Source organism: Atractosteus spatula, chromosome 14 (assembly GCF_055471065.1).
Source record: "Atractosteus spatula isolate fAtrSpa1 chromosome 14, fAtrSpa1.hap1, whole genome shotgun sequence".
Classification (NCBI taxonomy): domain Eukaryota; kingdom Metazoa; phylum Chordata; class Actinopteri; order Semionotiformes; family Lepisosteidae; genus Atractosteus; species Atractosteus spatula.
Window position 1 is genome coordinate 24,862,303 of NC_142719.1, and position 13,115 is coordinate 24,875,417.

Below are 13,115 nucleotides of genomic sequence, written 5' to 3' on the forward strand. Positions count from 1 at the left end.
TTAATTATGTTACGACAAAGAGTGCACAATATGGAGTGTGCATTCAACAAATACTGAAATATTGTTTTTGCTTTCGGTTTTTAACGTCCCACAACTCCAGCCTTCCAGATCTCAGAACTTACAGAAGACCGTGTTGTTGTACCCTCGCAAACGACCAACAGCGAGGCGGAGGAGGCGGTTCCAAAATGGTACTGTCCATCTTCTCCTCAGCCAATGGCTGGAAGTACGGTTATCACACACCAAAAATCTCACGGCCGCCATGATGCTTGTTTGCTTTCCGTGAGGCAGCTGCAGATACAGTGAGAGAGAAACAAAGAGAAAACAACACACTGGTCTTTACACATTGGTATGCGTTTTCAGGTAAAAAATATCACTTTTCTCCGATGTATAAATACATATAGTAACATTTAATGTGTTTTTTAGACAGAGGTGCAAGGAAAACGTAACAATGAATAGATTTGTGCTGTCCAGGTGGCTAGTGTTGTTAGCGAGGCTTTATTATCGTGGAATACTCGTGTTCTAGGAGAGCAGGCAAGTGTTCTGATAACAAAATCCGAAACAAAGGCGGTGGATTCGATCAGTATTAGGCTTTCTTGTATACGTTTTTGTTACATGTTACATGTTTACGTCCTCAGTTCGTCGAGGTTGATGGTACCCCTTTTCTTACTAAAGTAGTTTAAACTTTTGTTTACTTTTGCTTCATTTAACCGTCTTGTAAGCATTTTTCACACCTTTAGAAATAGCAAACACCAGGAGTTTCTCTGAAGGCACTGCATTAGCGTTTTGGTTCGGAAATTGGAAGTTGAAGGGCTGTTTTGCTTTTAAAGTTCACATGCAGGCTGTGTGTGGTGTTTGTTGTGGCTTGTAGTTCATCGCGGTGAGTTTGATTTCTTTTCAACTACATTTTTTTCACCTGTTTCTCTACAACACAGCAAGTTCAGATAACAAATTTAACACCGACCGTGTATCGAGAATCGCGAATATAGTGCAGACAACGCACGGTTTAGTCGTTTCCCCTATTGAGGCCTATCTCGGATTGAAGCCATTTAGATCTAAGCCGAGAAAAAGAAAGTCTTGTGATTGACAGCGCAGTGGCCCAATAATACTAAAGAAATTGTGCCTTGCTGGCTATAAACAAACATATGTTATTTAGAGATATAATTCACGAAAGGAGACCGTGAAGCTTTAATTATTTTTTGTAGCTTCAATTATTTTTTGTGTAAAATTGCCTTTTCTAAAACAACATCCACCCCACTTGTTTTGAGTACTATTATTTTTTATTATTCTTATTTATGTAACATAATTGGCAAAGAGTAGCATTGTTAAATCTGTACTAGATCCAGATAAACAGCAAGGATATGGTGATATCTGAGGAGGAAGTGTGTTTGAAAATAGTCAGTTCAAGTACAGATAACGCTCTGCACACGATCCAGTATGATATGGTATTTTAGAGTAAAAGTACATACTTTCCTAGCTTTTCAGTACCAGCACTTAAGCTCTGGTTTGGATTTTAGAAAATATAATAGGCAGTGGTCAGCATTTGATAATTCACTTAAACATTATTGTAAAGTGAGGATAATTGTCCAAATAAGTGGACAGAAGTTACTGACTGTGCTGATTTATTGGTCATGGTTGAGCTATAATCTTCATGTAATGTATAGTCATTGACAGTTTATGTAATTAGGCCCAGGTGGTAATTTAATTTGGTAGGGCAAGTTGTAATGTTTTGTCTGATGCAAGGGATCTCATACTATGCATAGTAATAACAAAAAGGGAATGAGAAGAAATTCAGCAGCAGAGCCCAGGAACAAGTCAAAGTATTTATTCACTGTTTATCCTGAGACTGGGATAATGAGAGAGAATGGAGTAAGCTTTTCACTAAGAATAGTAATTGTGATAGATGAGATTGGATGTGTTCACTAATATGTGTCTGTTCTGTACACATAAATTATTTCAGTGATATTTTTCACAATTTATGGCTCACAATTGTACCTGTTTATACATCTGGGCATTTTACTGAACAGTGAATGAATCAGTGAATCTCATCTGGAATATGAACCCATCACCCTCCCATTGAGCCCAAAACCCTAATCATACCACACACTGCTGCCCAACTAACTGCCTAGCTGTTACATAATTCCTGTCATAGAATAGATTCCTGTCTAGAAAGAGGAGAGGTAGCATGAAATAAATTCTTACTCAGTTGTCTATAGAAATAATTTCTTGCAGTTTTATGTTCTGTTCAAATATGACAAACCAATAATTTCAATCAGTTGAAGAAAATGGAACGTATGTTTGAGATGTTTGATGCAGATTTTTGGAATTTGTATCTTTATCGTTCTTGTATTTATTTTTAGGGTCATAATTTCTGAACCTCTAACTTGTAAGAGTTATGGCAGCCTCCCTTATTATGCAGACATCCTCGTAAGGAGAATGTTTTTTAAAGGTCTTCATCATCAAAAACTGTAAATGTACTCAACAGATCTGTGAAGCCTTATGTTTATTTAAAAAAAGCTTCTTTTCTGATAAAAGGATCAGTTTAGTTTGTCTTCCAGAATTTGGAGTCTGTATTGTATGCTATGAAGGGTCAAGTATGCTAACATGCTTGTTTTTCAAATATTACTGTTGATAGAAGTGCATATAAAATGTAGCTTTAGTTATTTCAGAAAATGTTAGTTGATATTTAACAAATTTGATAGGTGGCACACTGAGGCTATTTTACATTTTATTATTTTTAATGGTTTTAACTGATGGTCTATGAAATCTTCAATAGGTAAAATGTTGTGGCTTAGCCTGTATTTTCTGTATTGATAACCCTTAACAATATAAACTTTTTGACAGATGGTTTTGAGACTCTTCACCACCATGGCATTTTGGTAAGAAACACCAAGTCTGAGAGCAGATTTAGTAAAAGGAAGTGTAGGGAGTGTAATAAACTTGCCTAAAGGTAATGGGTTTATTGATGAGGTCGATTGTGGCCAGATAAAGGTGTGAAATAGCCTGCTGCACTAAATGCAAGCAGTGGAAGTATCCTTTATCACTGGTGGCCACCTAAGTTAATTGAATGCTGACTTTATTTACTATGTTAAAGCATGCATTTGGGGGAAAAAACATGTGGAGTAATTGTTCATTTCAGATTAGAACAGAGAGAAGCATTTTGGCCATTAACCATCTTATGATTATTCCATTTAGATTAAAAAAACTGTTGTGATGTAGCATGTTGTTTCTTTTTTTTCCCAGGCTTAGTCAATGTATTGCTGAATGGTTGAGGCTTGAAAAATTGACAAAGGTGATTTTATTTCTTATACATACAGATCTTGGATTCAGTGACAGCTTTAGTATTATGCTTCACAAGTTTGTCGAGTAGATAACGTTTTCTTAATTTATCATTCACTGCTTTGAATAGGCTTTGTGTTCGTAGTGATCCTTGATTTGTCCACAGATAAAAGCTCCTCTCCCCTTGACATCCCAGTAATGCATTTTTGTCTTATGTTCATCATGAGTAGAAGAAGCAAGGTGCTCTTTTCTCCTGCATGTTAGTTGAAAATAATTAGAGGTGTAAATGAGGGTAAGCTGTTATTAATTTGTTTTCCTTTACATAGAATGAAAAAAGAAAAGGTGAAACTCTCCTGGAGACTGAGCACTATATCAAACACTGTTCACTAGCAGTCTAACTTTGCACTGTTCTTTTCAATTTTTGTCTGATGGTGAGAAGGAGCAGATAAAGACTCTGGATGCCGACTTAAAGAACACACCTGCAATAGTGAAGCTTATTTATACTTTGTAGGGTGCTGTCGTCACTTGGCCTAGCCTAGCATGCCCAAGAGAAATGATGTGGTGCTTGAAAAGAAAATGTAGAGGTAACATATTCCTGTTTAATGGCTTAGAAAAGGGCTTTCGGGCCTAATTTTTTGTTTTGCACGTCGCAGAAATAAGTGATGTGTGCTTGTGCAGAAGTTTGTATTTTCCTGGTAATGCTCTTTAACATGTTATTAGCACCTAGGCTTAATTTTAAATGTAGAGCTACCTGTTCAATTTCTTTAACTGCTAAACTGTTTTTTCTTTTAATGTTTTCAATTATTATTAAGTAATAAGAAGGTTCAAATATCCAGCAGCTGGATATTCAAGTATCATATGAATTTGAATTATTTTATTAAATAGGCCCTTTAGAGTTCATACTTAAGATGTGTTAGAAGTTTGCCAAATCCAGTTATGCCAGAATTTCCTTTAAGGCCCATCTCTGCACACATTAATTTATCTTAAGTGCTCGTTATCACACAGGTTGGCTTTGTTGTGCATCTATCTGCCGACAGCTTTTGATTTCAAATTGTCAGGTTATTATTGGCCAGTTAGAATTTGAATGTTAACTAAATTAATTCAATTTATAACTTTTAAAAACCAATATTGTTGTATACAATGTAATCTTAACTGAACTGGAACTACCGACTGATCTAAAGAAGGAGGTGCAAAATGTACTTTAGAACAAAAAAAAAGACAATACTTATTGTTGAAATTATTCTGGTTACTCGAAATTTAGCACTGCCTAACACTGTAATGTAAGAGCTGACAATGATAATAGTTGTTTCAGAAATTGTCTTCACTGAAACCTTTTAAAAACACTTGGGTCTGTCACACAACTAAAACATCTACATCCTTACGTACTGTACCAAAGGATGTAAGTTGTCTTTAAGTCCTTTCCTCTAACTTTTCTCTTTCTGTCATAAGAGTCATGTCAAAGCTCTCAAGAAAGTAACCATTTTCAGGAAAGCCAATTCTGAGATGTTTTTAACAAAGATTGAGAATTCTGTGGGTGCCCATTTCTAATGTGATTATTTATATTACATTTAGCAAAGAACTGATATAATAAAGAAAAATCTGTATTGTGCTGAACAGAGCAGGTTGTGTTCAGTGCTGAAACAGGAAGTTTATCAGACACATTTCCTGTGCCCTTCTGGTAAACATGTATTAAGAATGAAATGTTTTGCCTCCAGAATATCAGTTTTTCTTCTCATTCCTCAGAGGATTTATAATTTTAAAATTTTGCCCTTTAAACTTCTATAACTGCACTAGTGCATTAGTGCAGATGAGAGCTAAGTAACGAACAAAGGCTTCTGTCTGCAATGTAATCGGCTCTCAAAACCTCTGCAAAAGAAAACATCTCCTGCATGCCAAGAACGAAGAATCACATAGATACTTAGCCAATGTATTTTCTTGACATGGATGTCAAAGGGAATTATTTTAATAATACGGTTATCTCCATTTCTCCCTTTGGAACTTCTCTTCAGTTTTTGTCACAAATGTAGTCTTAAGTGAAATGGTTTTGATTTATCTGAGTAATTGTGTTGAAAGAAAATTATATTTACCTAATTTGGTCAAATTAGAAAACCAGAAATTAGAATTAGTAAAAAAAACCACAATGCACATCAAATTCAGAATTCCGTTCTATATCCTTAAATCTGAAGCTTTGTGTAGTTTACAATACCTAAAATCTGCAGAGGCTTGCTTTCTAAGTGTCTCAATCAGTAAAGGCAGAAGGCTGGCAGAACTGCCTGTTTTGGTACTTGTTCAAGGGGAAAGAGTAACCAGAGGGCTTTATTTTTACTGGAATAGGCAGGTTTCTGTCTGGTTTCCGTCTCATTTTGCAGTACCTGTATAAAAGAGATATAAAATCCCATAGTGTCTCAGGCCATTGGTGAACTTCTCATTGGCAGTCTCCTAGGACTTTCCTGCATCTATTAACTATCTTCATTCCATTTGGCTGCTGCGTTCAAAATTGAATTGCTTATTTTCATAACAGTACATCTTGAAATCTGTTATTCTCAGTCTCTAGTTTAGAAGGGATTGAGTTTTATTCACATTTTGCAGATGCAGTGCTTTTTTGTTCATTTATTGCGGTGAAAGGGTTAAGATTAGCTTATCAAAATGGCTGCTTCATCTCACTGCATTCCTCTGTTCTCTGGACTGAGCCACCTTTCAATAATTCATACATGTCTGCAAGTGCTAACTGACAGCCTGACCTCAAAGGAAACAATGTTATTATAACCATCACTTCAATAGTTACATATATGTTCATCCATTCCAAATACTAACATTTGTCTGTTGCACTAAAGACTAAATTAAACCAAGTTCAAATAGGGCTTTCATGATAGTCTCAAAGGGCTTATCTTTGGAAATAAGTTTTAATTGTTTTAGGCAGTTAATAACAGGGGAAACATGGTTGTCACTTTCTTTTTTGAGATAAAAAGGAATTTACCCCCTTTGTTCTGTATTTTGCTTTAAAGGTTAAGTAGTAACTAATATTCTTTTAGAAAGGGGTGGAAAAACTTCAATTCCAGTGCTTTTAACAAGTACAGAAAACTCCAGAGACTTTGAATGAAACTTCTAAGATTATTTGAACCTTTGAAACTTCAGTGTGCATTTTTCTTTATACTTAAAATTGAACATCCGTTCTTATTTTTGCTCCTCGAATAAGCTTACATTATTATACTCTATGCCCAGGAAAAACAAAACTTATGAAGCACAAGGGTTAGCATTGGTGCCTCGCAGTGCTGGGGACCCAAGTTCAATTCTGTATCTAGGGTGCTGTCGGCGTGGAATTTGGTGTCCCATCCAAGTAATACCCTGCCTTGCACACTTTTCTTGCTGGGATAGCTTCCAGCTCCCTGCCGACCCTGAATTGGAAGAAATGGTTGGACAATGGATGGATGAATTTTGGGTTTGGTACTGTGTAGTTGCTACGCTTAGTTTGTAGATGAAAGCACTTCTTTGCTTCTTCATCTCACTCCTTACTTGAACACTTCCCTTGGCTAACTATTAAATTCAGATATGACATCCAGTGTCATGGCCTGCAAGCTAGAAGTTTCCAGAAGATAACAGCTTAAGAGGGATGTTCTCTGCTACGGTAGGTTCTATAGGAAAACTAGCATTTTCTTTCAAAAGTCTGTTTGTCACTTTTTTGGGTTTCTGTGAATGCTGTGTTGATATGTAGTTGCATTATTTAAATTTAATTTTGTGGAAAACGTTTCTGCAATAAAGGATTTATTTATTTATCTGCTCTGAGAGTATATGTACTTACATTTTAATTTTGAAAACCATACTTGTTTTTCTAACAGTGTAGTGATTTTGTTAGGTGATTTTCTACTGTTACGTTTTATAAGTATTTGTCCCTCTGAAAGCTTGCTCTTTATACCCAAAATGAAAGTACTCCCATTACACCTGCTGATCTAGCATGTGTTGCTTTTTTTTGGATAATTGGAAGGTTTCAGTTCTACTAAATTTGGGTAAAAGATAGGGTTAGGGTATTTGTTTTGCAAAATTAATAATCAGCATGCGATAGATACTCTAGTAACATCCCAAAGCTGTTTTACAAAGATATCAAAACTAGAAAAATGTCATTTTAATTACTTAATCTAAATTAGCACAAAACTAACTATGCTAGCATTTTTAGAGCTTATTTGGGTATTTGTCAGTGGTGATGTTTAAAGCTTTTCCACACAACAGTTCCACAAATAGTTTCCACCTGTGACTTTCTAAAATAATTTTAAAATAATGTTTCAGTCTGAAAGAATATTCTTTCGCTCTTACAAAACATCTCAGCTGTGGTGGTTTCATCTGTTCCTTGAGAGTGCTATTCAAGCATAAAAATGAAACTGGAAGTGGCATTTGTTTCTAAGTGGCAAGTTATAGACTTGGTTTCCCTTTGTTTTTAAAGTTGAGAGAGAGCTCTATGAATTTATGAAGGGAATTTTGTTTCCTTCAGAATGTTTGCAAAGTGCACCAGGTATTGATTTTATAGCTTTGTCTGCTATACTGCCCTTCAGTCATGGTCTGATCAGCGTGATGCACTAAATAACATCTGGGCAGTAAAATGACATGATATTTTCTTTGAAAAAATAGGTCTAGTGTAGATGCACTTATCAGGAAGGAGCGTTCCTTGGTGACTAGAATTGTTTGTCTGTTAAGAAAAGCTGCCTAGGATTAGATAGATGTCTAGTGTTGTGAGTGGAGCATGTGTTATCTCACTGGTGGGGCTTTTATTCCAGCCCTTTGCTGAGTGTGGATTCACAGTTCTCTTGCCTCTCCCGCCATGCAAAATGCTGCTCATTGCACAGTGGGGTGAGTGTGCTCCAGTAAAGAAGCGCAGCAGCTCTGTGCGCATGGCTGCCGTGTTGGAAGATGGTTAGAAAACTTAAGGCCCACCCTAAACAAATGGCTGGCAAGTGCAGACTAACAGCTGTTTTCCCGCTGCTCTGCTTGAGTCGAGTGGCTTTGTCTCGGGAAAGGGATCACTTTTCTCACATAGCCTTGTGTGTTTTCTCTGCTGTGTCATTTTGATTAAGATACATTGCAGTTGGAACATCAATTTATTAAACTTTGAAACTGTCAACTTAACATAGCTTGTATGGATGGTGTATTTTTAATAAAATGTGGACGTGCTGTATATTTAACCATACTTTTTCAGGCCTCCTCTGATGGAGCTTATCATTAAAACTAGTCTATAATGTAGTTAGAGTAAATCAAGGAAGGCAGTAGTTTGTGTTCAATATTATTCTAATAAAGGATTTTATTTTTTATGTCTTTAAAGGAAAAAGATCAGCTCCACTCTTACAGCAATGTTTGATGAGAGTTTTTGGAACCTTTAATTCACTTACATTGCTTTATAATGATGTGTCTGTGTGCTGTGAGGAAAAAGTCTTCATAAATGCTAAATGTCGATAGTAGCGTAGCAGAGCTTTTTTTCTGCTTCTTCATGTGCCCCAACACGATCATTGTGCATGAAGAAAATTCTCAGCACACTTTTAAATGTTAATATGTTGGCAGTTCAGACACAAACAAAGGCACCCTCATGCTACATTTTCTTCCAAGGGAGGCAGTTGTGGTTTGAAGTTTAATTGGCTGCAGAAAAAAAATGAAAACCAGTGGAATCTGTCATGAGAGCCACCAGTAGATACCAGGACTTATTGTATTGCACTTTCCCTCAAAGCCAGTGTAAATGTGGAAGACTGTGTCACCGGGGGCAGAACATTCACGACAAGGTCAAGGTCAAGACTGCCATACTCTGAATGCATTTTTTCCTGAATGTGAAAATAAGCAAGTGATTACAAATAATAGGCTTGTTCCTTTTTGACATTTTTGTTGTTGCACACAAAATGCTTTTTGAGCTTTATAGTTTTATTGAAGCAACCTTTGACTCCTGCCTGTAGTCACCTATGGAGGATTGTACAGGATGGAGAACAAATTGGGTTTGTGGTTTGTTGTAGTCTCGTGCAGCAGAGTAGATTGTTTACTGTTGTTGTTCCTGTCTGTGATACTTTGAAGCAGATGGAATGCTTAGTAGCATTTTAGGGAGCTCATAATGGAAAATATCAGATTTTGCTTTCTGATAAAATAAAAATTCAGTAGTTGTTGCACTTCCTATTTACATGTTGCTCTGATTAAGAGAAAAAGCAACAGCTAGTAGTTCTATACTGACAGTGTATGAGGTCTTTCAATGATGGCCAAATTCTTGTGAGGGATAGATGGAGCACGTGTGTGAGTTTGCAGACAGCTGAATTTAGATGATTGAGATTTCTTCCAGTGGCACCTTAAACGTCAGTAACTCTCAGAGGAGAACAGATTCTCTTTGGAAGACAGCTGAGAAATAACTTGTCTTCTAATCCACTGTTTCCAGCTGTGGAAATGTAGTGTAATAACTGGTGTCTGCCATAGCATTCAGAGGCATGGCAGTCAGATGCAAGGCCTTGGTTGCACACGTTGCTGGAAGAAATGGAAACAATCCTTGATGGCTAACAAAGTTATTCCAAGTGTTTTTATGGCCTTAATTAGACACACCTGAACTACAGTGAAACAAACTGTGGGTTAAAAGATCATATATCTGCCCTTGTGCAGCCTACAATGGAGTGGTGTTTCAGGCAGTTTCCACCCTGTAGAACAGGCTCAAACCAGATTCTTACTGAGTCTAGAACTAAAAATACACGCAGTGCTGTGTACACAGAGGCCTGGGAACGGAAGAGGCTGTTTTATATTTGGTTAGCTAGCCATTCCTTCTCTTTCAGAGAGGTGTTAACTTGTTGGCACACCACAGCTCTGCTGGCATTAAAGACACCACCTGGGACACTGACCAGGAATGAGAGTCATTTATAACCAGCGTGTGTTAAACCAGAGTACCTGTCGTGTATTTTAGCCAGTCTTCTTGCTTCCTGTAAAAAGTTGTGTGTGCTGCACTGGTATATGGGATATGACAGCAGTGACTATCCCTGCTGAGACTTTGAACAGAGTGCAGCCTCAGACAGACCATGGAAATAGGAGAGTGAGTATTGTGATGCTGGCCTGAAGGCTCATTGAGAATGGAAATGTGGAGCTGTCTATTTTTTTTACACAGGCTAGCTTACGTGTCCAAGTTAATCTGTTTTTCCTGGATGATGGTGGTCATTTGGCTTAAGGCTTTCATTCAATAAAAACAAGTACATACACCCCCTTAGAAAAGGATCAGTTAAAATGCTGAAGCCTGAAACTGGTGGAATAATAAACCTATAGCAAAAGCCTTAACATTAGAGAAACAATGTGGCAGATGTAGAATTAAAAAGAACATTGCTTGTAACATTGTTGGGTATGTTTAATAAATGTTTTGTTTTAATATCAAGTAATTTGTAACACTGGTAGGAATCCGAAGCTGATGAGCGTGCCCACCTGGAATGGAAAGTAGAACAATTGGTTGGTGTTACTAGTAGGCTTTATGGGCTGTAATTATTAGTATTCCTTTTACATAAGAGCCCACACTGTAATAAACAGCTGGGGCTGCAAGCACAGCGTTCTCAGCTTATGAAGTTCCTTTATTTTCAGTTTAATAAAATCAGCCTATGTAGATGAAGTGTTGCTGTATAAACAATTACCACATCCTCAGAATACAATGTATACTGTACTCTTAAGGAAGATGGCCTCTTTTGCCTAAAATAAATTTGTTTATTGCCTTGAATGGAATGTATGCTGAAATCTGAATTTGATGCACTCAATTCCATTCATACACCCTCACCTGTATTCACTCTTTTGATTTCAAAATGAGGAAACATGAAAGAGTAAGTTTGTATTCCCAGTAAAATGAAACCCTCCATGGTGTGTGTTCTGTAAATCAAAGATCATGTGCAAAGGTACTAATTTACTATAGGCTGGTTCTCATTATTTAATTACTGCTGCATGATGTTTTATTTCAAGAAATTGAAAGATGTATATTCATGCCTCATTCATACCCTGTTCAATTTGTTAAATTTGTTTGAATGGTTAGTTATGTAGCTTCAGTCATGTCATACATTAAATGAAAACCCTGTTAGTAGGGTTGGGTACTGCGGTATGCCGTGAACTATTTTGCGTGTTTATATATGGAGACTCTCTCATAGTTTCATTTAATGATTAGTAAAGCATATTGAGGTGTATACAAAATAAAGTAACAGAGATGGGTTTTTTTAAATTGGAACCAAAGAACTAAAAATAACACTGAACAGTGTAACAGAACAGTTTAACAACATGCAGATTTTTGTCAATCATTAAATGATTAAATCAGGTGCTTGTAAGTTTAACATTTTTTCCTTACAATAAGTAAAGTTGGCATTCACACCCTTGTGAAACATGTTTAGCATGTTTGATTGCCCTTGGCTATTTCATCTAAAACTTCAAAGAATCCTCAATACTTGCTTAAAACATTGCTGAGACAAGACATTCTATATTGTCTTAAACTTAAGACAATCTTACAATAAATAAAAGCATGTCTAATGGTAGTAATGGAATTAAAAACATGATCAAGACTAGAATTCCTTCCCGACTAGAGTTAGTTAAATCAGAAAAACTAGAAAAAACAGCACGTTCAATGGGTCATTGGAAAATAAGTATGTAACATACTGGTGAACAACCCTCAATAAAACAACAACTGTACTCCATGGATTTGTAAAGGAGTGTTTGATGATCATTTTCTCCGATGATGTGCGGGAAATACCTTTAGTGTTACTTTTTTACTCACCCTTTTAAAGTTAACATTATTTTTATTGCAGTCATTTTGTTCTTTGAATCAACTTTGATTTTATGAATGTAAGCAGTAGAAAATCTTTGTAAAAATCGAAAAAACAAAACTGCTGCCAGAAATTACTGAGCATACCAGTACGGTCTAAAATGTACCACGGTATGTACTGCGTGACTAAAGAACCAGTTTACCAGTATACCGGTTTTACCATGCACCTCTACATGTTAGTGTGCTATTTTAAATATTTTTCCAAATGTTTTTATTTCCAAAACTCCCTGTGAAGTGATCTTAAAAGGTGATGCATTTTTATCATTCAAGCTAGGAACTTATTTTTCACCTGAGAGCCATTTTTTGTTCTTTTTGAAGACTCAAATATTTTCTTATATTTTAGGCCTAACATTTTCGCTATACCTTTTATAATCATTTTTCTATGTAATAATAGCATTTTTCAAAGAAATGCAGAAATCTATTGTCTTGCATCACTGAACAGTAATTATAAGAGCTGGGATGATGTCCAGTGCATGTTTATGCTTCTGGACTGCACCTCTCATGAAAACATTCTATGTAAATATATGCATTATATGCAGTTTTATTCTCATTTGTTGAGTTGGTCACTTTTTAGGATTTTCCCTTGAGGTGTTCTGCACAAATATTTTTATTTGATTTTATTGTGTAAATCTGTTAATTTTATTTTATGTTATTTAAAAATGCTGAAATAAACCACTCTGAGGTGGTTTTCTTTGTAATAGCATTTAATAATAAAAATGCAAATATTGACGTTAACGGAAGTAGACACTTAGAAAGACGATGGGAAAACTTTTGTAAATGGTGTCCTGAAATAGTTATGTATAATTGGGATGCTAATATTTATTTGAATGTAAAGACTCTGTCTTTTATCAGAAATAGCAGGCATTTGTCTATCTACTTGAAGGCTGTGAGAGAAAAAGTAGTATGTTAATGCTTGCTTTAATGCATGTACTCAAGTGCCAGAGAGAACATCAATATATCAAAATAATCAGAAGGACCTGAGTCACTTGTGTCAGGCACTTAACTTTTCTTTCGGCCTTGCATATTTTTGGGTCACTTAATATTTGGAATCCATTTG

General features: G+C 36.1%; 1 protein-coding gene across 1 annotated transcript in view; it reads left to right on the forward strand.

Moving 5' to 3' along the window:
* Positions 1 to 247: 247 nt before the first annotated feature.
* The window catches only part of cnot6a (CCR4-NOT transcription complex, subunit 6a), a 32,585-nt gene continuing 19,717 nt past the window's right edge, over positions 248 to 13,115 (forward strand). The window contains exon 1 of the mRNA XM_088932002.1: positions 248 to 360. The gene's annotated coding sequence lies outside the window, so the exon portion shown is untranslated. The remainder of the gene's footprint in view (positions 361 to 13,115) is intronic.